Below are 23,982 nucleotides of genomic sequence, written 5' to 3'. Positions count from 1 at the left end.
GATATTCATTTTCATTTTCAAGCGTTTAGATACAAACTGTATCAAAGAGTTCTCTCTTTTGGTTTTGATCATTCCACAGCCTTCAGTGGTTGAAGTTGTTGGGCTTTTAAACTTGTAAACCAAGACTGAATGCATTTTCCTTCCTGTCTTATCTCCAGTTTTAGTAAATGAAATTATTCATTTAGGTGCTGTGATTAAGGAAACTTGGTCTGTTTATTTATCTGTGATTCCATTCCATAAAGGATTTGAGGTATCTTTAAAAAGGCAAACACAGAACAGCAAAATAAGGGAACTTGCCTCTTTAAAGTAAATCATCACTCTTTTATAATGATCTACAAAATGAAGGATTTGAAAGATTTTTTTTCCAAAGAGATTTGTTTGTTATTTGAAAGGCAGAGTTAAAAAAAGGGAGAGATAAAGAGAGAAAGATATCTTCCATCTGTTAGTTCTCTCCCCCAAATGGCTGCAATGGCCAGGGCTGGGCTGGGCCAGGCTGAAGCCAGGAGCCAAGAACTCTATCTGGGTCTCCCACGTGGGTGGCAGGAGCCAAAGCATTTGGGCCATCTTCCACTGCTTTCCTAGCTGCATTAGCTGGGAGCTGGATTACAAGTGGAGCTCCTGTGGGATCAGAAAGCTGCTCGTATTAGATGCAGGCATTGCAGGTGATGGCCTAACCTCCACTACACCACAGTGCCGAGCCTGGTGTAAGTTTCTTTCTCTCTCTGTCTCTTCCTTGCACTATTCCTTCCTCCATCCCTCTCCCCCAAATAAGTTTTTTAAAAGGTGTTTTCTCTCTAAAGGCTTCACAAATACTTGATTATTTTTTTCCTCCTAGCTTTGCTAAGAATTAAAGAAAATATTTAACTCTTTAATACACTAGGGACTTACTCTGGTTTATCGTGTAAGAGCTGATCTAAATCACTTTTTTAGTTTTGTTTTATGTTTAATAGTTGGCCAGTCATACTGGCAATTATTAAAGTATAATTAGGACATTATTAAATAATTTTTCCTAATTTTATGATTGTATACCTTATAAAATTATTTCCACATACCCCATGTGCCTCTAACTATTTAATTATTATAATTTAATTAGTATACTATGTACTTTAGGATTTTCTGGCAATTAGATCAGTATTGTAACTCATTTTTTTGTTAGTGTATAATTTTAATATTTAATAAGAATAAATAACTTGGTGAAAATTGTTTTCTTATGTTAAATCATGGTATATGTCTCAATTTGTTCATCTTATTTTATGTTTTCCAGTAAAGGTTCACAGTTTTAATTACATGTGACACCTACAGTTCTTTAAAATTTTCTCTTTAAATGTCATGGAGCATTCTGTTGTTTATTCCTCTCCTCTCTCCATTTTTATGTGAAATGGAATTTCTTCCCATTCATTATATTATTTAGCTGGTGGTTACCATGCTAAAGAAAGCCCCTAATTATGGTGAATTCCCTATAAACAAGTCACTGATAAACTCGGGCTAATAAATTTAAACAGTTGTAGACATTCAGTACTATCCGCAGGTAAGCATAGTTTTATCTCACCCTTTAATGTATTATTCCATGGGCACAAAGTAGAAGTCCAGTACGTGGCAGTTGCTGTCATTTCTGTGTGGGAAAGAGTATTAGGGTTAGAGAGTCAGGAGACCTGTATCCTACTTTGAGTTCTTCAGCTGAGGGGGTCCCTTCTGAAGCACCTTTGCTTGCTTCATGGGTGAGGCATCATGCTTGGCATTTCACATAGGCCATCTTGGCCAAGGCTTAGAATAAGCCTACAGTGTATCAAGTATTAAATTTCAGAGTTGAGGAAACTGGAACTTTGTGGGTGTAGACTGCCCACGGTAGGCTCAAAGAAGCACTAGAAGTGGAATACTGAGGTGGCTTACTGCAGTGAGCCGTGTATGAGAAGTTGTACCTAGCTCTGGGATCTAGTGACCTAGGTTCCCTGGGGACTACATCTCCTTGAACTTTGGCCAAGGTCTGTGAGGAGCTAGGGGGATATCTAGGAGCTGAGTCAGCTTGAATCCTTACCTTTGGTGTGTGTTTCCCACTTCCTTTTTTTTCTGGGTCACAGTAAAACTAAGTGAAAGCAGGCCTGAAGATAGTCTGTGTTCTCATTTTTCCCCAACCTTCCAACCCATATCAGTTTTTTGAGGTTTGGTCTAGCTCAAACCAAAGTAAGGGGATTACATGGCATCCAGTGGTATTTCCATACTACTAGTGATGTCTTTGCACCAGTGTGGTGGTTTGGCCAGCTCAGTTCTTCTCTCTGAGCTGTAGTTTCTGTATCTGAATATAAAAGAGGCACATATGAGGATGCAGTTTTCACAGGCTGATTGTGTTGTGGAATATCCTATTTCTTCTTCAAGGCCGCAAATTTCCTCAAAGACACAGACTATATATTTTCAACATTCTTGAGTTGCTCATATTGATTTGCACATAACAAGTGCTCAATAAATATTTATTGAGACTGAATGAATGAAATAAAGAAAATAGTCTTAAAGATTTTCTCACAAGCAACATTTTCCATGCTTGAACACCAGCTGCTGTAGGGTCTCCCATTTCAACTGTGCAGTCTTATAAAGATGGCATTTGTTACGTGCCTTTTCACAAGAAAATGCTTAACATAGGGCCAGGAAATGGACTTTTCTCTAACAATTATGTTCCAGTTGTTTTTATCTTCGTGCTGTTGATAAAGCAACACTATGACAAAACTGTGACTTAAAGTATAGTAAACCTAGATTTGAATAAATGACTGTGGCACATGCCTTACCATCCCTGTTTGGGCATGCAGTAGACAATTCTTATGTTCTGTCTTTAATTTAAACATACAATAGTTTACTTATTTTAATAGATTTTATTTATTTGAAAGGCAGAAAGACACAGTGAGAGAGAATCTTCTGTCCATTGGTTCACTCCCCATATGACCACAACAGCTGGAGCTGGGCCACATCAAAGCCAAGAGCCAGCAAGCAACTCAATCCAGGTTTCCCACATGGGTGACAGGGACCTAAGTACTTAGACCATCTTCTGCTGCCTTCCAGGGTACACATAAGCAGGGAGCTGGAATCTGGCATGGACACAGGACTCAAATGTAGGCATCTCCAATTGTGTCTTTTTTTTTTTTCTTCCTAAAAGATTTATTTATTTGAAAATCAGAGTTACAGAGAGAGAGAGAGAGAGAGAGAGAGAGAGAGATCTTCCATCTGCTGGTTTACTTCCCAAATGGCAGCAACCATTAGGGCTGGGCCAGGAATTCCATCCAGGTCTCCTATGTGGCTGTAGTGGCCCAAGCAGTTGGGTCATTTTCTGCTTCTTTTCCCAGGCTGTGAGCAGGGAGCTGGGTCCAAAGTGGCATAACTGGGACACAAACCAGCACTCATATGGGATGCCAACATTGTAGTTGGCAACTTTACCCACCAGGCTGGAACACCAGCCAGGCACTTGTGTCTTAACCACTGCACCAAGTGGTATTTTAAACATACTGTTAGGAAATACAGTCTAAACCAGCACATTATTTAACAGTGTTGTTTTATATATATATATATATATATATATATATATATATATATATATATTTATATATATATATATATATATATATATAAAACACACAAAATCCAAAGAAAGGAATCAGGAGACATAAAATCTATTAATCTTATAATTAATGTTTTGAAGTTACAAATCTCTTGAAAGTCATTAGTTAACATTTCTAAACCTTTATGCCTGAACAATTCTTAGCAGATTTCCCAGCAACTTGCCTGCCCTCTACCTCATCCCAGCCAAAGTGGGGAGGAGGGAAGATCTCAATACCAATAGTTACAACAGTTGTTTTTGGAACTAAAACCAGGAATTTGCAGCATGCACAAATGTCTGATTTTGTCTCTTGAGCTTCCCAAAGACCAACATCATACTGAGACAATTAAATTGTTTTCTGAAACTAAAAGGAAAATCATACAAAATTAAATATTTTTGTTATTGTTGGAAAGCACTTAACTTTAGATGATAAAAAAATTCTTTTGCTGAGTTTTTATACAAAAGGGGGCATAGTAGTTATAGCCATAAGGAATCAAACTGTTTCTTATAAGCCATAATATTTGCAGGAAGAAAAAAACTTTACATAAGCCAGGAATAGTTTCTCTAACATGAATACAAAGGAGAATGTTATAACTGCAGCCAGGGGTTTGTGCTTCACCACTAAAGAGTAGTGCTTGTCTGTGTCCTTAATTAAGTTAAAATACTCAGTTCAACTTGACTAACAGGCAATAAAGTTGCAAGGAAGCGTGTTTAGTTTCAAAAATTTGTTTACCACTTTGTAATATGGTTTAGATTTTTGTTCCAGAGCAGGAAAAAGAAAAATCATGTTAATTACATTGAATAATAACTTATTGATAATGTGGATCATATTTATATTTTTGATGTTATTTTTGTTGTCAGAGAAGGTATAGGGCTGTTTTAAAATGTCATCCTTGGGGCCGGCACTGTGGTGTAAGTAGGCAAAACCACTTCCTGCGTTGCCAGCACCCCATATGGGCACCGGTTGGAGTTCTGCTGCTCCACTTCCAATCCAGCTCTCTGCTGTGGCCTGGGAAAGCAGTAGATGGCCCAACTCCTTGGCTCCCTGCACCCACATGGGAGACCCAGAAGAAGCTCCTGGCTTGTGGCTTCAAATCGGCCCAACTCCAGCTATTGTGGTCATTTGGGGAGTGAACCAGCAGATGGAAGATCTCTCTCTCTCTCTCTCTCTCTGCCTCTCTGTAACTCTGCCTTTCAAATAAATTAATTTAAAAAATGTTACCGTATGGGGACAGGCTTCAGCACAGAGGATAAGATGATATTCCATCCCATATTGGAGTTCCTGGGTTCATTTCCCTACTGTGCTTCCAAGTCCAGCTTTCTGCTAATGCACACTCTGGGAGGGAGCAGCTGGTAGCTTGCATTCCTGCCACTCATGTGAAAGACCATAGATTGAGTCCTGGGCTCCTGCTTGGGCCTGGCATAGCCCCAGCTGTTGGGTGTATTTGGGAAGTGAACCAACAGATGGAATATCTCTGTTTCTTTCTGTGAGCCTCTCTGCCTTTCAAATAAGATAAAAAATAATTTTAAAAAGCAGAAAACAAAATGCCATGGCAACCTGAACTGAGATAGTCCTGAATTTTCTAGACCATGTTTCAAATTTCCTAATATTATTTTAAAGTTCTCTGTCAGGTAAGATATGAAAGAAGATGAAAAAAGAAGCTGTTCACATAAATAACTGTGGTCTTAATGCTCTAAATTAATAAAATAAAATTTATTTTGACTTTGAGTTAGCATGATTCAGCTGTTAAAGGACTATAATGAAGATGCTCTTCTGTATTTTCTAGTTCAATTTCATGTCAACCAGACCAATGTGAACCTAAATACAAGTACACTTTTCCAATAACAGCTGTCTGTTTGTAGCTCATTATCTGTTCTACTTCTGTATCTATATCTCACTGTCTTACTCCCAACCACAGGAAACAGAGACCTTTTGACAGAAGTGAAAAATCTCATAAGTACATTTTAATAGTTATTTATTTGAGAGACAGACACATGGAGTTGCTATCCACTGATTCACTTCCCAGTTGCTCACAATGGCTGGAGCTGCAAAGCACCAAAGCCAGGAAGTCAATCCAGGCCTCCCTAATGGGTAACAGGGACTCAATCACTTGAGCAATCGCTTCTGACTCCCAGGGTCTACACTGACAGGAAGCTGGAGTTGGAAGCTGAATCAGGAGCTGGAGCCAGTTATTTCATGAACCCACTCTGGTATAAGATACAGGTGTCTCAACTGACATCTTAACCTCTAGGAAAATGTCTGCACCTGTTCTTAACTTTGAAGGGAAAGTAGTACCTCTTGACTATTTCTAGCTTCTGGTTTTAAGTTAGGGGGTGGGAGGGACTTTTATTTTTTTACCATTTCCTTGAAACCATGTAATAATTTAGGGATGGGGAAATCTTTTAATGCCCTATTTCAACACCCTGGGGGTGTCTTCCCCAAGCTTTCCTAGGGGAGAAACTAATAACTAGCAAAGTGTGGATCCGCTTTGTATCTAACAAATCCCTTGCTAAGGAATATCAGGCACACAGAAATGATTAAACAGATTTATAGACTCTAACATATTAAGTGAATTCCATTTAGAATTTGGAAGGTCATCATGTATTATTTTATAATGAGTGTGCAGGCCCTGCTTGATTCACCTAATGGAATATTTGATAAGGGGAAAAAACTTCCATTGTAATATAATTTCTTATTAACATTTAGTCAAACAATGAAATGCAGCATTAAGCATGCTCATAACAAAGTATATTACAGGAGTTTCCAAAGTCATTGCTGTGGGTTTTTTATTTATATTTATATTGCATACATCCTTTTCAGGAAAAAAGAAATGAACATGAAACTTAGATTGCTTACATGTTCATTCTTCCAATCCTTGTTAGGGAAAAATTCCTTTATTAAAGAGAGGTTGTGATTATAAATGCTGCTGGTAATATGCTTTGCCTTTGATCTTCACCACCTCTAATATATCCTCTTTGGGAACCTTGAGTTTTCATCACAAAATTCAACCCTGTCTGTGTCCAACAGAAAGAGGACAGAATAAACAGATGAACTCTGTCTTGTACTCAAGTAACATTTCATATATTCCTTTATCATTGCATTCATCATGCTGAATTATAATTCTTTGACTTTCTGACTATACTTTATACTCATGGGGACAGGCACCACATCGTATTTGTCTTTATAGCTCAGATACATGGCACAGATTACAGAATATATTAACTATTTGTTAAATGGTTTGCATTTGCTACATCATCTTTTTTTTTTTGTAACTAAGATAAACTTTAACTTCAATGAAGATAAGATGCAAGTTGTAATTTCTAATTTTCCGTCAATCCTAAGACTCTCTCACTGAGCTTCAACAATAGATGATAGAATAGAAACACTGGAAACAATAGAAACACTGGAATGGAAGGACACAAATATCAAGTCTTTGTGCTGCACCTGTTAAATAATGGTGCAAGCCTCTGAGGCAATCTTGACTTTATTCTTGGTAATCAAACAAGAGCCTGATGCAAGCCAAAGTCATAAGGAGAATAAGAGATGGTTGGGGGTGGGGAGGATATTATTAAAATCAAGAGGCATCTTAGCTGATTGTGCAGGGATTATTAACCCAAAATTCTGTCAATTTTCAGAGACAGAGCACATGAGTAAGGGAGGTGTGGGTGGGCAGAGGATGTGGAGGTGGAAGCAGTTAGAGTACAGCCAAGTCGGGAGATTTCCTAGGGGAGTATGAATCCGGAGCGTTCAGGATCAGGCTGGGCTTACATTAAATCTTCCAAAGAGTATATAGCAATTAAGAAAGCAGAGGATTAAGTCTGGAGAGCACCAAAATGATAGGACAAAGTAAGAGAGACTCCTAATGAAGAATCAGCAGAGACATAGAGGGAAAAAAAAAGGGTGGTGTCCCAGAAGCCTAGGGTAAAGAGGAGGAAGAATGTCAAGGTGACGAAAGTTTATTCTTCGTATTTATGGACTTGGAGGTCTGTGATCACCCTTGTGAGGGCAGTTTTAGTAGAGTAGGGCCTTGGAAGCCAGATTCATTGGCTTGAAGAGCTAATAGAGGTGAAGAGACACTGAGTAGATTTTACTCTTAAGAAACCTATCTTAGGGAAAGAGAAATAGAGTAGTAACTGGAAAGTGGGTTTAAATTCTAATCAATACTTAGTTGATTTATGAATTACAAAAACTGTTGATTTATGAATTACTTGAAAAGAATCTACCAAGTGTCAGGATCATGGAAGAAAGGTATATAAAGGTCCGGTGGAAAAGGAAATGTCCCCAAGTGGGAGAGGAATTTATTTCTGTGAGTCCAGGTCTCTTCATTTATAAATGGAAATAATAATACCTTCCCTAGAGAGATGTTGAAAATGTTAGTGAAATAACATAATTTAAAACATTTTGAAACTAACAAAGCACTATTCAAAAATAGATTACTCTGTGTATTATCAATTCCAGCTTATTATCTTGACCTAATACCTGATTAGCCTCAATCTTGGTCACTTAGTATTAAAATCAGTTATGATTAACCTTATCATTACAGCCCAGAAGTCATGGCTTAATTTTCTTTTCTTGGCACTGGGATATATTCTAATGCTTCTGGTGCCAGATAACTTCTTATCTGTTTAATTCAGTTCATCAAACTAAGTAGCATGCACAGAGGAGATCAGAGGTGCTACCACAGTACTTGTGTACGGATGCACTGCCCATCAAAGCTCTGGACGTTACAACTGTATGAGTCCGCCAGTTGAGAGGTGCCAAGTTATTAGCCTGCATGATGCCTAGGAAAGTAAGGAAGGGCTGATGTTTCCAGTCTTCGGTTTGGTAAGGACCCCTTATCTCCTTGGAACTAGAGTAGCAAAGACATCATGTGACAGAAATACCTAGAGCTAAAGTTTGGTGAAACCCTTGTGCTCAACTTTTTGTGATACAAAAGTTAATTCTAGGCTCTGGTATGATGAAGTAAAATTACATTGAAAGCCAAATAAAAATCTTACTGTTCTAAAGGAGAGTGGTGCCACAGCTCCTGGTAATGAAATGAAGGAGGTGTTAATTTGGGGGCCATTTTCTAAGGTGTTAAATATAGATTGTAGCAACATAGAATCTAGATGATTATGGAAACTGCTTTACCGAGTTCCCCTTTTTTCCCATTACACAAATTCAATTAAACCTGTTTGAACAAGAATTGTAAAAACAGAAATTATATCCTATTGGTTAATTATTTCCTTCTTTAGAATGAATGTTATAATAGAAGCAAGCCACACAATTAACAGTCTTCATTACTATTTCTTTTCACTTACACATTTACTTGGTAGTCTGTGTCCTTCCACAAAGGAGCTGAAATGACTGTTGCTATTCATTTAATGTGTTTTTAATTCATAACACATTACTCAGGAGGACCCAGTTCTCTTAGAAATTAAATGTATGTTAAGTATTTTTGCTTTAAAAATTTTTGAATTTATATATTAAATTTAAATCTCTTATGAAAGAATAACAAAAGTGTAAATAAGTTCTCCTTCAAAGACACAGTTTTAAATCCCAACATTTACACTTCTGTTTCTGCTGAAGTTAGGGATTGGGGACTTCAAATAAAATTACTAAAATAATAAATACCCATAAATCCTACCATCAAGCTTGTTGGGAAACTGAAAGTCAGTTTCAGTGTCTTCAGACAGTTCCCAGCTCATCTTCCTTTCCTCCTCTGTGCCTTCACCCTGGTCTACCCTTTATTTTTGCTCTGATATAAGCACTTTACCCTTCTGGTCAGATTTGAAGATCCTGGGAATTAATTCTGACCTGGAGCACAGTTGTGCTTGATCTGTGCTTAGTTCAGGTCACATGTTTTTCCCATCTATTTCTATGAATGATTTTTTAAAAGCACTAAATAAACACTCCTTTATTAACAGAATCAAAACATCTGACTTGCTTTTAAGTGATTAACCAACTGCAGTGAGCCATTCACTCCCCCATGAAATCACGGGAAATGGAGAAAAAAGAGGGCCATCTTTTCTAATAGAAGTTGCTTAGAAGAGATTGGTCTAATAGACACAAGAAAGAAGGAAAATAAAAGGCAGACTGGTCATTTCAAAATGTGTTCCTTATAAGGTGGGAACAGTGACAGATAATAATAGGAAAATAACTGATTCACATAGGTTACTTCAAGTTCCCTTTTTTGCATAAGGATCAAAGCAGAGGAAACTTCATTATCATGCCCATTGAATCCTGCCTGTTTGGGCAACATGGCTATTACTATCTTTGCAATTCTGGTTTTTTTGTTTGTTTGTGGCTTTGGGGGGGCAATGTTATCTTCAGCTTGTAACTGTAACATGAGTGACGCCATTTTTGTTTTTAGCCTTGTCTGTTGGGGTTCAGTGCAGAAGCCTGGTCCCAAACAATGGCTTCTTGTAATTTTTCTTTAATGACACATTATTAACCCCTTTCATCTTCACAACACTACTGTAAGATAGAAATACTATTAATCTCGTTTTACAGATGAAGACACTGAGAAACAGAGGTTAAGTAACTGGCTCAGGGCTGCACAGCTCGGGACAAGGGTAGCAATCACTTGAACCAGAGATCTGGTTCAGATTCACTACCCCCATCCTTTTAAACCGTGACTTCATGGTGCCATCTAGATCAAGGGAGAAAATAAATTTAAATATATTTTGTAATTAACAACTCAAATTTCTAACAATAGGAAGTTGATTACAACTTAATAAGTATAACTTAAGTTGTACTTAATCAATTTATAGGGTCTATGCACAGAATGTAAATCTTGAGAGGCATTGAAAATGATTAGATATTAATCTATTGACATAAACATAAATTTCTTCTTATTATTAAATAGAAAAGATTTTAATGCTACTTATAATGTGACCAAACATTTGAAAACTTATATGATTCAGGGCTAAAACTGAACACATAAGAAGCCCTCATGTGCTTGTAAGTCAGAACAGGCTACAGAAACAATCAGTCATATTATCGGGAGTGCATCATTGATCGCTGTACTTTTTCCCCACCACACCTGGATATATATGGCTTCACCCATCTCCTCTACTCAGACCCCTCTGGCAGCTGCCACCAGTCCATCCCTGGTGGCCCTTGACATGAATCTCCTTTGTCTTTTTAGTATTTGCTCTCTTCTATTTCACTGCCAAAATCTGTTCACCTATTATTTTTTCTTAGTCTCTCCTGTTTTGTAGCTCATTTTTTTGTCTGAACTTGTGTGTTCCTTTTTTGGCACTCTTCTTGCCACTGCACTTGTGTGCTAGAGCCTGGTTTGCTACTGCTATTATTACTCTTACATACTCTCACCTTTTCTTTTTCTATTAGATCATTCCCATACACATAGAAATTTGATTTAATATCTAATTGTTTTAAAAAAGGTTTTTCTCTAGATCCTGCATTCCTGTCCAGCTACTGCCTCCCTCCTTTTTTTTAAAAGAAAAAAAAAACTTACTGTGTCATTACTATTATTGCTGGTATCATTTATTCACTGAAAGATTTCCATTGGGGGTTGGGCATGGCGGCACATGGAGTTAAACTGCCACTAGCAATGCCTTCATCTCGTATCAGAATGCCAGTTTGGCTCCATCCTGGCCTTCATATCATACTAGAGTGCCAGTTTGAATCCGGCCTGCTTTTGATCCAGCTCTCTGCTGATGCTCCTGGGAAGCAGATGGCTCAGGTGCTTGAGTTGCTGCTACCCACATGGGAGACCTGTATAGAGTTCCTGATTCCTGGTTTCAGCCTGGCCCAGTGATGACCACTGTGGCCATTTGGGGAATGAACCAGAGAATAGAATCAATTTGTCCTTCTCTCTCTTCCTCTCCCCCTCTCATTCTGTCACTCTATCTGTCAAATAAATAAATACATGGAAATGTACATAAATAAATAAATAAATCTTTTAAAAAAGATCGAGAGTCAAAATTACAGAGAGAGGTGGGGAGAGAGAGAGATCTTCCATCCTCAAATGGCCATATTGGCAGGTGTAGGAAGGGGCAGGGAGCTGGGCCAAGCCGAAGCCAGGAGCCAGGAACTTCCTCTGGGTCTCTCAAGTGTGTGCAGTGGCCCAAGTAGTTGGGTCATCTTCCACTTCTTTACCAGGTACATTAGAAAGGGAGCTGGATTGGAAGTGGAGCAGCTAGGACTCAAACCAGCACCCATATGGGATGCTGGCACTGCAGGTGGAGGACTGCTTTCAACTTTTCCCCATTCAATGTGCTATTGGCTGTGAGTTTGTCATATATAACCTTTGTTATGTTGAGACATGTTCCTTTTTTTTATTTTTTTTTAACTTTTATTTAATGAATATAAATTTCCAAAGTACGACTTATGGATTACAATGGCTGCCCCCCAATAACGTCCCTCCCACCCGCAACCCTCCCCCCTCCCACTCCCTCTCCCCTTCCATTCACATCAAGATTCATTTTCGATTATCTTAATATACAGAAGATCAGCTTAGTGTACATTAAGCAAAGATTTCAACAGTTTGCTCCCACACAGAAACATAAAGTGAAAAATGATAGATGATTTTTTAAATGATGATGAAATCAGATCAGACCTATTGTCATGTTTAATCCCAGTGAGAGTCAAGTTGGGAATTGATAATTTCTTTCTTTTTTTTTTTTTTTACAGAAGATCAGTTTAGTATGCATTAAGTAAAGATTTCAACAGTTTACACCCCCATAGAAACACAAAGTGAAATATACTGTTTGAGTACTTGTTATAGCATTAAATCTCAATGTACAGCACACTAAGGACAGAGATCCTACATGAGGAGTAAGTGCACAGTGACTCCTGTTGTTGACTTTACCAATTGACACTCCTGTCTATGGCATCAGTAATCTCCCTATGCTCCAGTCATGAGTTTCCAAGGCTATGGAAGCCCTCTGAGTTCTCCGACTCTTATCTTGTTTAGACAAGGTCATAGTCAAAGTGGAGGTTCTCTCCTCCCTTCAGAGAAAGGTACCACCTTCTTTGAAGACAGGTTCTTTCCACTGGGATCTCACTCACAGAGATCTTTTTGCCAGAGTGTCTTGGCTTTCCATGCCTGAAATACTCTCATGGGCTTTTCAGCCAGATCCGAATGGCTTTAGGGCTGATTCTGAGGCCAGAGTGCTATTTAGGACATCTGCCATTCTATGAGTCTGCTGAGTATCTCGCTTCCCAGAGACATGTTCCTTCTAATCTGTTCAACTTTTTTAAAATGATCATGAATAAATATTGAATCTTACTTAAATGTCTGTTTGCATCTATTTTTTTTTTTTTTTGACAGGCAGAGTGGACAGTGAGAGAGAGAGAGACAGAGAGAAAGGTCTTCCTTTGTCGTTGGTTCACCCTCCAATGGCCGCCGCGGCCAGCGTGATGTGGCCGGCGCACCGCGCTGATCCGATGGCAGGAGCCAGGAGCCAGGTGCTTTTCCTGGTCTCCCATGGGGTGCAGGGCCCAAGCACCTGGGCCATCCTCCACTGCACTCCCGGGCCACAGCAGAGGGCTGGCCTGGAAGAGGGGCAACCGGGACAGAATCCGGCGCCCCGACCGGGACTAGAACCCGGTGTGCCGGCGCCGCTAGGCGGAGGATTAGCCTAGTGAGCCGCGGCGCTGGCCTGTTTGCATCTATTAAGATGATCATATAATTTGTATCATTCATTTTGCTGGTGTAATGTATTACAGTGCCTAATATAAATTAATGCATGGTATCCTGTTTTATAAACTGAACTCCTGTGAATTTAGTTAGAACTCATTTGTTCCCCTAAACTTGATTATTTCAGAGAACACTTTTTAAATACTCATTTGCTTGAAAGTCAGAGTTATAGAGAGAGAGAGAGAGAGGAGAGACAGAGAGAGGTCTTCCATCTACTGTTTCACTCCCCAGATGGCCACAGCAACCAGGGCTGGGCCAGTCCCAAGCCAGAAGCCAGGAGCTTCTTCTGGGTCACCCACATCGGTACAGGGGCCCAAGCACTTGGGCCATCTTCCTCTGCTTTCCCAGGAGCATTATCAGGGAGGTGGATTGGAAGTGGAGCAGCCGGAACTCAAACAGGAGCCCATATGGGATGCTGGTGTTGCAGAAAGTGGCTTTACCCACTATGCCACAGCACTGGCTCCTCAGAGAACATTTTTAAGATCAATTCCTAGTCCATTGAAGACTTTTGGCAACTCCACCAATACAATGATGTTTCATAGGAATCTATAGAAAGCTTCTAACTGGTTTCTTTTTTTCCTTTGATGTAAGTTTAGCTGTAGTGGGAAATAGTGTGCAATTAGAAGAGCTTTGTCCCCGCTGCTCTAGTTCTGATCCAGCTCCCTGCTAATGTGCCTGGGAAAGCAAAAGAAGATTACCAAAGTACCTGGGCTCCTGCACCCATGTGGCAGACCAGGAAGAAGCTCCTGGCGCCTGGCATCAGCCTGGCTTAGTCTTGACCATTGCGGCCATGTGGGGAATGAACCTGTAGATGGAAAATCTCTGTCTCTCTTCCTCCCTCCCTCTCTCTCTTTCTTTCTCTCTGCTTCTGCCTCTCTTTCTCTGTAACTCTGACTTCCAAATAAATAAATAGATCTTTAAAAAAAAAAAAAAGAGCACTAAAACTTTGTGTCTTCTCACAGAAGATTGCCTGATCCAAATAGCACATTCTAGAACTAACATCAAGGAGTCCAGTTTCTTTCACAGCAGGAATCACCTTCTGGCTTCTTAGCTTCATGGTTCTAACTTCTGAGGTCCCAGACTTTTGAATTTATTCAAATACAAAGGTGACACTTTTACAAGTTTGAGTGTATATGTGTAGTTAGAGCTGTCTTATCTAAAAGTAATTTGAAAAATTATAAATAATGACAGCTAGCTATTATGCTTAATGTAAGTAACTTGCAGTTCGAAAGAGGGAGGTATAATGTAATTAATTTCAATTACATTTGATTCTGTTTACGAGACAGCATTTGATCATTTTAGTAATGGTATTTAGGAAATTGTATGCACCTTGAAGTGCAATATCACAGTTATGTAGAATTTACCTTAGAGAAGGGTGATTACATATCTCTCAGATCATTTTCTGTCTTCTCCCTTTCAGCTTCTAACCCTTCCTTCTTCCACTGTGTCACCTCCTACTAGCTAGGCAACTTGGATATATTGATGATATCCTTTTATTTGTCTAAGATTCATAAAGCTATTAATAAGTTAGATTTCTTTATAAAAAGTACAGCAGATTTAAATCATCCAACAGCATGTACTATTTAAATTTTTTGTAATAAAGTGACAACTTTACATTCAATTTTAGTTTTCAAAATTTAGACAGAGATGTTTACCAGTATTTAGCAATAGTTTTTTCTGTTACAACCTGAAAAAAAGTGATATTAGAAAGGTTTGTATTTTTCCCTCACCTTCTATTTTATTCTATATTTTCATTTAAAAAAAGCTGGTATATTTTTATGAGTATTAAAAGAAAACATTTTATAGGAAATCACTATTTCCCATTAATCTCTGTCTGTTTAACAGACTGAAGTTTGTGAGCATTTAACACATTAGTGCTGGGGAAAAAGGAGAGACCATTAATGTAAAAGTAGTACTTACAGGTACTTTTATGTAAAAAGTAACTGAAACATTACTATGGCATTCTTACCTCCTATCATGAGCCTCCCCATGAACTGACTCATATACTTGGCTTTTAAGATAAAAACTCTCCTATGGGGAAATAAAAATCTAAAAAACATTCATTTTTTAAATCTGGGAAGTTCAAAAGTGAAACCATTCCTTTATCCATAAAGAAAAGCTTCACCATTTTGATTTTTTGTTGGGTATTTAAAGGCATTCTAAAAGCCTTATCTTCAGAACTAACTATATTTAATGCAATATGCTTAGTCACAGACCATTTCTTTAAAGCATGAACAGTCTTCTTTTCACTGACATTGAATTTTTGCATCTGATTTTCTATCAAACCTCTTCTTCCAGTGATTGTTATTTCATTAGCTACTTTCCCACTCTTCCTTCAAATTGTTCTTTTGATTCAACTGTGCATAAATTATTTACAAAGTGATTGTCAGGAAGATGCTCCATGAATCTCTCTTTCCAACTGTGCATGCAGCTCTCTGAGATGAGGTCAGAGTCTGGGGAAGTGGGGGGTGGGGATGTTTTCCATGATGTTTGTAGTTCCCCAGCAGCTGGCCCTCAGTAAAGCAATCTAGCCTGAAGCTGCCTTTGCCGGTGGCCTTGAGCTCACAGTTCTGGAGTTCATGGCCATTGATAGGATGGTGGCTTCAGAGAGCGCTACCCTGAAGATGCATGTTTTTATGGCTACAGAACTGTTACATGCCTCACCATAAAGGAAAAAATGTCCTCTAGCAAAGATGGTTGTAAAGAAAAACTCTGTAAATATACTCTACCCCAGTTATTTCCATTATGAAGCCTCACTTTGTTCCCAGAAGGATTTAAAGTGATTTGTAAGAATTTGTGTAACTTCAACAAGAGAACGTAAGTTTTAAAATGAAAGAGAATAAGAACAAGGGTGGGACATAGGGCCAAGAACAAGGTTTTGAAAACTTCCTAAAATAATGACATCTGATGTGGATAGGTCAGTTTAGTTCTAAAATATATAATATCACCCCCCCCCCCAAAGTCATTTGTCTATGAGCATTTTGGAGGGAGGTAGAGAGGTCGGGGTAAAGTGTGAAAATACAAGGCTATCTGGCCAACTCTTCATTTGGCTTCATGTAGGATAGATTTTTAACATATCTGGAATAGAGAACATCTTGGACCTTGTGTTCTCAACACAATCTTCCTCAAATATTGCTCTGTTGGGGCAAAGCATTCATAAATTGTGGAACACATTGAATTAAAAATCTATGCAGGTTGACTTGCCAAGAGCAAAACTTTAAAGTTTTTAAGCTGTCTGTCTCTTGTTTCTTTTATGTAAGCTCAAAAGATTCGCCTATTCTTGCTGTTTCTGTTTCTTCACTTTACCCTCATTCCTAAAACCACTCTAATCTGGCTTCTACCACTACCTCCTTAGTGAAGCTGATCTTGCCAAGGTCCCCACTTAAATTTTACTTGGGCCCCAGCAGCCTTTGGAATTTGGCTGTTCTTTCCTTCTTAGAATAGTCTGTGCCCATTGTCCTCCTAACACCACACTTCTGTAGTTATCTCCCTCTTCTGTGGTCATTCCTCTTACATGTCCTCTGTTTCTCCTTCTCTGCCTGACCATTCAGAGCAGGTGTTCCATGGAGTTCCATTCTAGTGCTTAAATAAAGCCTTCGGATCTGAGAGCATCTACAAAATTGTTGACAACATACAGACCAGCAAAAGATCTTTCTAATATTTCTGAATCCCTTATGTGTAAAATTTCATGAAACAACATGAACAACAGCAGTAGTCGATATGGTGTGTTGGCTTCGTTATCCTCTGTTCTGAATTCCTTCTGGTGTCTTCCCTTTATTGCAGACCTTGGAAAGTTAGAAGCCGTATTTCCTGACTACCTAGTAGCCAGGGATTAGAATGTGATGGTTACCTCATCAATCATAGATACTCACGTGAAATTTGAATTTGAATCTGATTTAATAGAAAAAGAGGCAGCAGGGCTGAGGCATCTGCTTAGTTGTTTTGAGGGTCTCATGGATATTATGTGGCTCTGGAACCAATAGTTCTGGTGGTGGCTTCCTGATGCCTAGACCACAATTAAAAGTAGTGTGTTCATAAATGCAGTGATTTCAATGGTAGGTTGCTAATTCCCAGAAGTTCCTCTAATAGGATTGTCAAGAAAAATAGTCCAAGGCATTGATTTGGGTAATAGAGATCGGGGGTATATTTCATAGAAATCTTGGTAAAATCAGGGTATTATCTAGTGGAACTGTAAGGAATTTTCTGTAGGGGAGTGAACCTTTGGTTGATTTCCTTTTGACTAGGCTATTTTACAACCACATAGAGTAGAAATTTACTTATAGCAGGCTATTGAAAGGCAAATAATTCTTGCACATGGTGAACAACAATTTTTTTCTGGTAGATATGCAATGGATTTTTGCCCCTAAGAAAAGATAGCCTCAAACATTATTTTCTATTGGCCTAAAGCTATACTGTCTAATATGGAAGCTACTAGCCACATGTGGTTTTACAGCTCTTGTACTGTAGCAAGTTTGAATTGATGCATGTTGTAAGTGTAAATACAAAATACATACCAGATTTTAAAAACTCAACATGAAAATATATGTAAAATCTCTCATTAATTTTATTTATCAAATATTAGTATTGGTTATATCTTAAAATAGTAATTTGTATAAATTGAGTAAATGATATTTTAAAATTAATTTTACCTATTTTTAATTTTTTAAATGCAGTTCATGGAAAATTTTTAATTTCACGAGACTCGCATTACAGTTCTCTTAACTACTACTACTGTATGTAATTTTGACCAGTTTTGCATCTGTTAGCAAGCTGATTTCAGCATTCATAATTGTATGTATATACAATCTGTGTGAGTGTGTTTGTGTTTGTGTAAATTCTCCTTGAACAAGACTTAATATCTTACAGGTTCCCTCATTAAATAATTCATAAAATAAAATTTCTGACATGCATCTTTTTATGTTTGCTTGAGAATCACAGCTTTACACTTTTTATTTTAGCAGCCAGTGCTGTGGAGTTGTTCTGAAAGACCTGGTGTAAATCTGTTCTTTCAGTTCTAATGACCCAATTCACTTATTAAATTCCATTCTAAAAGAGCTAAGGCCGTTTTCATTACCTGCTACCAAACTCAACTGATAAAATAGCTAAAAATGGAGTGCTTACTATTTTCTAGGTGCTGTATTAAGCACTTCACAAAATTATTTCATTTAGTCCTTTTTTTAACTTTTATTTAATGAATATAAATTTCCAAAGTACGATTTATGGATTACAATGGCTTCCCCCCCATACCGTCCCTCCCACCCACTACCCTCCCCTTTCCCACTCCCTCTCCCCTTCCATTCACATCAAGATTCATTTTCGATTATCTTAATATACAGAAGATCAGCTTAGTATACATTAAGTAAGGATTTCAACAGTTTGCTCCCACACAGAAACATAAAGTGAAACATAATAGATGATTTTTTTTAAATGATGATGAAATCAGATCAGACCTATTGTCATGTTTAATCCCAGTGAGAGTCAAGTTGGGAGTTGATAATTTCTTTTTTTTTTTTTTTTTTTTTTTACAGAGGATCAGTTTAGTATACATTAAGTAAAGATTTCAACAGTTTGCACCCCCATAGAAACACAAAGTGAAATATATTGTTTGAGGACTCGTTATAGCATTAAATCTCAATACACAGCACATTAAGGACAGAGATCCTACATGAGGAGTAAGTGCACAGTGACTCCTGTTGTTGACTTTACCAATTGACACTCCTGTCTATGGCATCAGTAATCTCCCTATGCTCCAGTCATGAGTTTCCAAGGCTATGGAAGCCCTCTGAGTTCTCCAACTCTTATCTTGTTTAGACAAGGTCATAGTCAAAGTGGAGGTTCTCTCCTCCCTTCAGAGAAAGGTACCTCCTTCTTTGAAGACCTGTTCTTTCCACTGAGATCTCACTCGCAGAGATCTTTTGCCAGAGTGTCTTGGCTTTCCATGCCTGAAATACTCTCATGGGCTTTTCAGCCAGATCCGAATGGCTTTAGGGCTGATTCTGAGGCCAGAGTGCTATTTAGGACATCTGCCATTCTATGAGTCTGCTGAGTATCTCACTTCCCATGTTGGATCACTCTCCCCTTTATTTATTCCATCGGTTAGTGTTAGCAGGTACTAGACTTGTTTATGTGCTCCCTTTGACTCTTAGTCCTTTCATTATGATCAATTGTGAACTGAAATTGATCACTTGGAATAGTGAGATGGCATTGGTACATGCCACCCTGATGGGATTGAATTGGAATCCCCTGGTATGTTTTTAACTCTACCATTTGGGGCAAGTCAGCTTGAGCATGTCCCAAATTATACATCTCTTCCCTCTCTTATTCCCACTCTTATGTTTAACAGGGATCACATTTCAGTTAATTTTTAACACTTAAGAGTAACTGTGTATTAATTACAGAATTAAACCAGTCATATTAAGTAGAACAGACAAAAAAACTACTAAGAGGGATATTGTATTAAGTTGTTCATTAACAGTCAGGGCTATGCTGATCAAGTCACCATTTCCCATAGTGTCCATTTCACTTCAGGAGGTTTCCTTTTTGGTGTTCAGTCAGTTGTCATCGATCAGGGAGAACATATGGTATTTGGCCCTTTGGGACTGGCTTACTTCACTCAGCATGATGTGTTCCAGATTCCTCCATTTTGTTGCAAATGACTGGATTTCATTGTTTCTTACTGCGGTATAGTATTCTAAAGAGTACATATCCCATAATTTCTTTATCCAGTCTACCGTTGATGGGCATTTAGGTTGGTTCCAGGTCTTAGCTATTGTGAATTGAGCTGCAATAAACATTAGGCTGCAGACCGCTTTTTTGTTTGCCAATTTAAATTCCTTTGGGTAAATTCCAAGGAGTGGGATGGCTGGGTCGAACGGTAGGGTTATCTTCAGGTTTCTGAGGAATCTCCAGACTGACTTCCATAGTGGCTTGACCAGTTTGCATTCCCACCAACAGTGGGTTAGTGTCCCTTTTTCCCCACATCCTCGCCAGCATCTGTTGTTGGTAGATTTCTGAATGTGAGCCATTCTAACCGGGGTGAGGTGAAACCTCATTGTGGTTTTGATTTGCATTTCCCTGATTGCTAATGACCTTGAACATTTTTTCATGTGCCTGTTGGCCATTTGGATTTCCTCTTTTGAAAAATGTCTATTGAGGTCCTTGGCCCATCGCTTAATTGGTTTGTTGGTTTTGTTTTTGTGGAGTTTCTTGATCTCTTTGTAGATTCTGGTTATTAACCCTTTATCTGTTGCATAGTTTGCAAATATTTTTTCCCATTCTGTCGGTTGTCTCTTCACTCTCCTGACTGTTTCTTTTGCAGTACAGAAACTTCTCAATTTGATGCAATCCCAATAGTTAATTTTGGCTTTGACTGCCTGTGCCTCCCGGGGTCTTTTCCAGAAATTCTTTGCCTGTGCCAATATCTTGAAGGGTTTCTCCAATGTTCTCTAGTAACTTGATGGTGTCAGGTCATAGATTTAGGTCTTTAATCCATGTTGAGTGGATTTTTGTGTAAGGTGTAAGGTAGGGGTCTTGCTTCATGCTTCTGCATGTGGAAATCCAGTTTTCCCAGCACCATTTATTGAATAGACTGTCCTTGCTCCAGGAATTAGTTTTAGATCCTTGATCAAATATAAGTTGGCTGTAGATGTTTGGGTTGATTTCTGGTGTTTCAATTCTGTTCCATTGGTCTATCCATCTGTTTCTGTACCAGTGCCATGCTGTTTTGGTTACAACTGCCCTGTAGTGTGTCCTGAAATCTGGTATTGTGATGCCTCCGGCTTTGTTTTTGTTGTACAAGATTGCTTTAGCTATTCGAGGTCTCCTGTGTCTCCATATAAATTTCAGCATCATTTTTTCCAGATCTGAGAAGAAGGTCTTCGGTATCTTGATTGGTATTGCATTGAATCTATAAATTGCTTTTGGGAGAATGGACATTTTGATGATATTGATTCTTCCAATCCATGAGCATGGAAGATTTTTCCATTTCTTGGTATCCTCTTCTATTTCTTTCTTTAAGGTTTTGTAATTTTCACCATAGAGATCTTGAACGTCCTTGGTTAAGTTTATTCCAAGGTATTTGATTGTTTTTGTACCTATTGAGAATGGGATTGATCTTAGAAGTTCTTCCTCAGCCATGGCATTGTCTGTGTATACAAAGGCTGTTGATTTTTGTGCATTGATTTTATACCCTGCTACTTTGCCAAAATCTTCTATGAGTTCTAATAGTCTCTTAGTAGAGTTCTTTGGGTCCCCTAAATAAAGAATCATGTCATCTGCAAAGAGGGATAGTTTGAGTTCTTCCTTCCCAATTTGTATCCCTTTAATTTATTTTTCTTGCCTAATAGCTCTGGCTAGAACCTCCAGAACTATATTGAATAGCAGTGGTGAGAGTGGACATCCCTGTCTGGTCCCAGATCTCAGTGGGAAATTTTCTGCTAATATCTCACTAAAAAGGCCTTCTAATCCTTTCTCCCTCTCCATGCCTTCAGGAACTCCTAGAACCCGAATGTTGGGTTTTTTAATCGTATCCTGAAGATTCCCGACAATATGTTTTAGATTTCTAATTTCCTCGTCTTTTCTTTGGTCTGACTGTATCCTTTCCTGTTCTCTGTCTTCTAAGTCCGATATTCTCTCTTCTGCTTCTCCCATTCTATTTGTAAGGCTCTCTATTGTGTTTTTCATTTGATCTATTGAATTCTTCACTTCAGTCACTATCCCAGTTTCCTGTTGTACTAGTTGTTTCGTTTCATTTTGATTCCTCCTTAATATTTCATTTTCACGAGAGAGATTTTCTATCTTGTCCATTAAGGATTTCTGTAGTTCAAGAATTTGTTTTTGAGAACTTCTTAATGTTCTTATCAATTTTTTGAGATCTGCTTCTTGCATTTCTTCTATCTCATCATCTTCATAATCTTGAATTGGGGTGTCTTTCATTTGAGGGCTTCATGGTGACTTCCTTGTTTTTATTACCTTGGTTTTTGCGTTTGTTATTTGGCATATTGGAGATATTTGGTTTCTTCACTGTGGTGCTTTTTCTTGTTATACTATGACTCTAGATTAAGTGGACTATCTGTTTTTGATAGAGCCTTAGGGCTTGAGATGGGTGTGGCCTGAGAGCTCTGTTTGGTGTGCCAAAGGTGACACTCCCAGGTTAGGCGTGGTAAACCTCTCTCTCTCTCTCTCTCTTTTTTTTTTTTTTATTCAAAAGGGAAGTAATTCCGCACAGCTGAACGAAGTTGGAGGTAGTTAGCAGGCAAATGATATACCCGCAGGAGCCAGAGATCGGAAGCTCTTTCCCAAGGACCACACAGGGAATCTGTTCGGCCCTCAGAGTGGGCTCAAATTCTCCTTCAGTCTCCCACTGGGTTGCCCAAGTTACGGAATTGTAGCGTCTCTGGAGAGTGCTCACGTGAATTCCGTGAGTTCTCTCCCCCACCATCTCTTTTTTCACAGTCTCAGTTCAGTAGCACCACAAATTTACTAGGTCCTAATCTCCTGTTAATTCGCCCCGCCCAGAGTCAGGTTTTTCTGCTAGGCTCAGGGCCGGTGCAGACCTGAGGTCGCTCTGCTTATGACGTATGTCCAAGATGGCGCCTGCTCTTTGTCTTGCTCGCCCTTGAGAGGTGAGCGGAGAGAGAGAAACCCGTGTCCGTACCAGTCACCTTTTTTTTTTTTCCTCTCTCTCTCTTCCAGATAGCCTGGTGAAGTTCCCCCCCACCCCCCAGGGGTCGTTCCCTCTAGTCTCCTCTCTCCGCTTGCCTGCCGGTGTCTTGGGCTATTGAGGTTCGGCTCACCTCGCGTTCCAGCGCTGGCGTGTTGAGTCTGCCGCTGGTGTCCCGAACTGTGGGCTCCCACGCTCTCCACGCAGGTCCGCTCCCCTTCCAGTGCCGATGTGTGGACTCGGAGCCCTGGACGTCCCAAGTCTCCCCGCTGTTGTCTGTGTGGCACGCACTCCCCTTCGAGCACTGGCGCGCAGACCCTGCAGCTTGCGCAGCTCGGTCCCGCGGCTCGGCTTCCACGGCTCAATCCCGCGGCTCGGCTTCTGCGCGGTGGGCGACCTTGTTCTCCCAGTAGGTCCTCCGATTCACGGCCACTGGATCCAGAAGAGTTTCCTCTGCAATATTTTCCTGGTTCTTTTTTCTGAGGCTACCGTAACTCCCCTTTTATTAAACTAAATTTTCCCGGACTATCGGTGCGCGCCCTCACTATTCCGCCATCTTGGCTCCGCCCCCATTTAGTCCTTTTTTTTAACTCAAAATAGGATGATTTTAATAGTTCCTCTCTATACACAAATATCTGCTACTTTTGAAAACTGAAATAGCACATCCAAAATTTTTTTATTACAATTAAAATATTTGAAAGCAGAATATCCAGTTATCCTACCCTAGCGAAAATATGCAGTGTTTTTATATTCCTTCTCCACAAGTTACTTTGCACATCAGTTCTTGGTGCTGGATTTTATGTCATTGACTTCAGTATACTAAAACACTCAGGAATACTTGATACATTGATGCTTCTTCTCTGTATCAAATCAAAAATAACTAAAGTATATTGAAACTCATTCAAATATGTTCAAACTGTAGATTACATATAAGTTACTGATATCAAGGTAGGAAGTGACATTACAACTCATATCATAGGTTATCTAAAGTATTGATATATAAGCTTATCTTAGCATAAATAGTTTTCTCTGTTGCATAAAATTACTAGCAAGAACAGTATAAGTCTAAACTGACCATTTGTCATAATCTTTTT

The 23,982-nt window shown here is 39.0% G+C and overlaps 1 protein-coding gene across 7 annotated transcripts in view; it reads left to right on the top strand.

Annotated features, from left to right (window-relative positions):
* ACYP2 (acylphosphatase 2) overlaps positions 1-23,982 on the top strand; it is a 355,520-nt gene that overhangs the window by 314,468 nt on the left and 17,070 nt on the right. The window lies entirely within an intron of this gene.

This window comes from Oryctolagus cuniculus, chromosome 2, assembly GCF_964237555.1.
Source record: "Oryctolagus cuniculus chromosome 2, mOryCun1.1, whole genome shotgun sequence".
NCBI classification, from domain to species: Eukaryota; Metazoa; Chordata; class Mammalia; order Lagomorpha; family Leporidae; genus Oryctolagus; species Oryctolagus cuniculus.
Note: the sequence above shows the minus strand (reverse complement) of the source record. Positions and strands in the feature narration are given on the sequence as shown.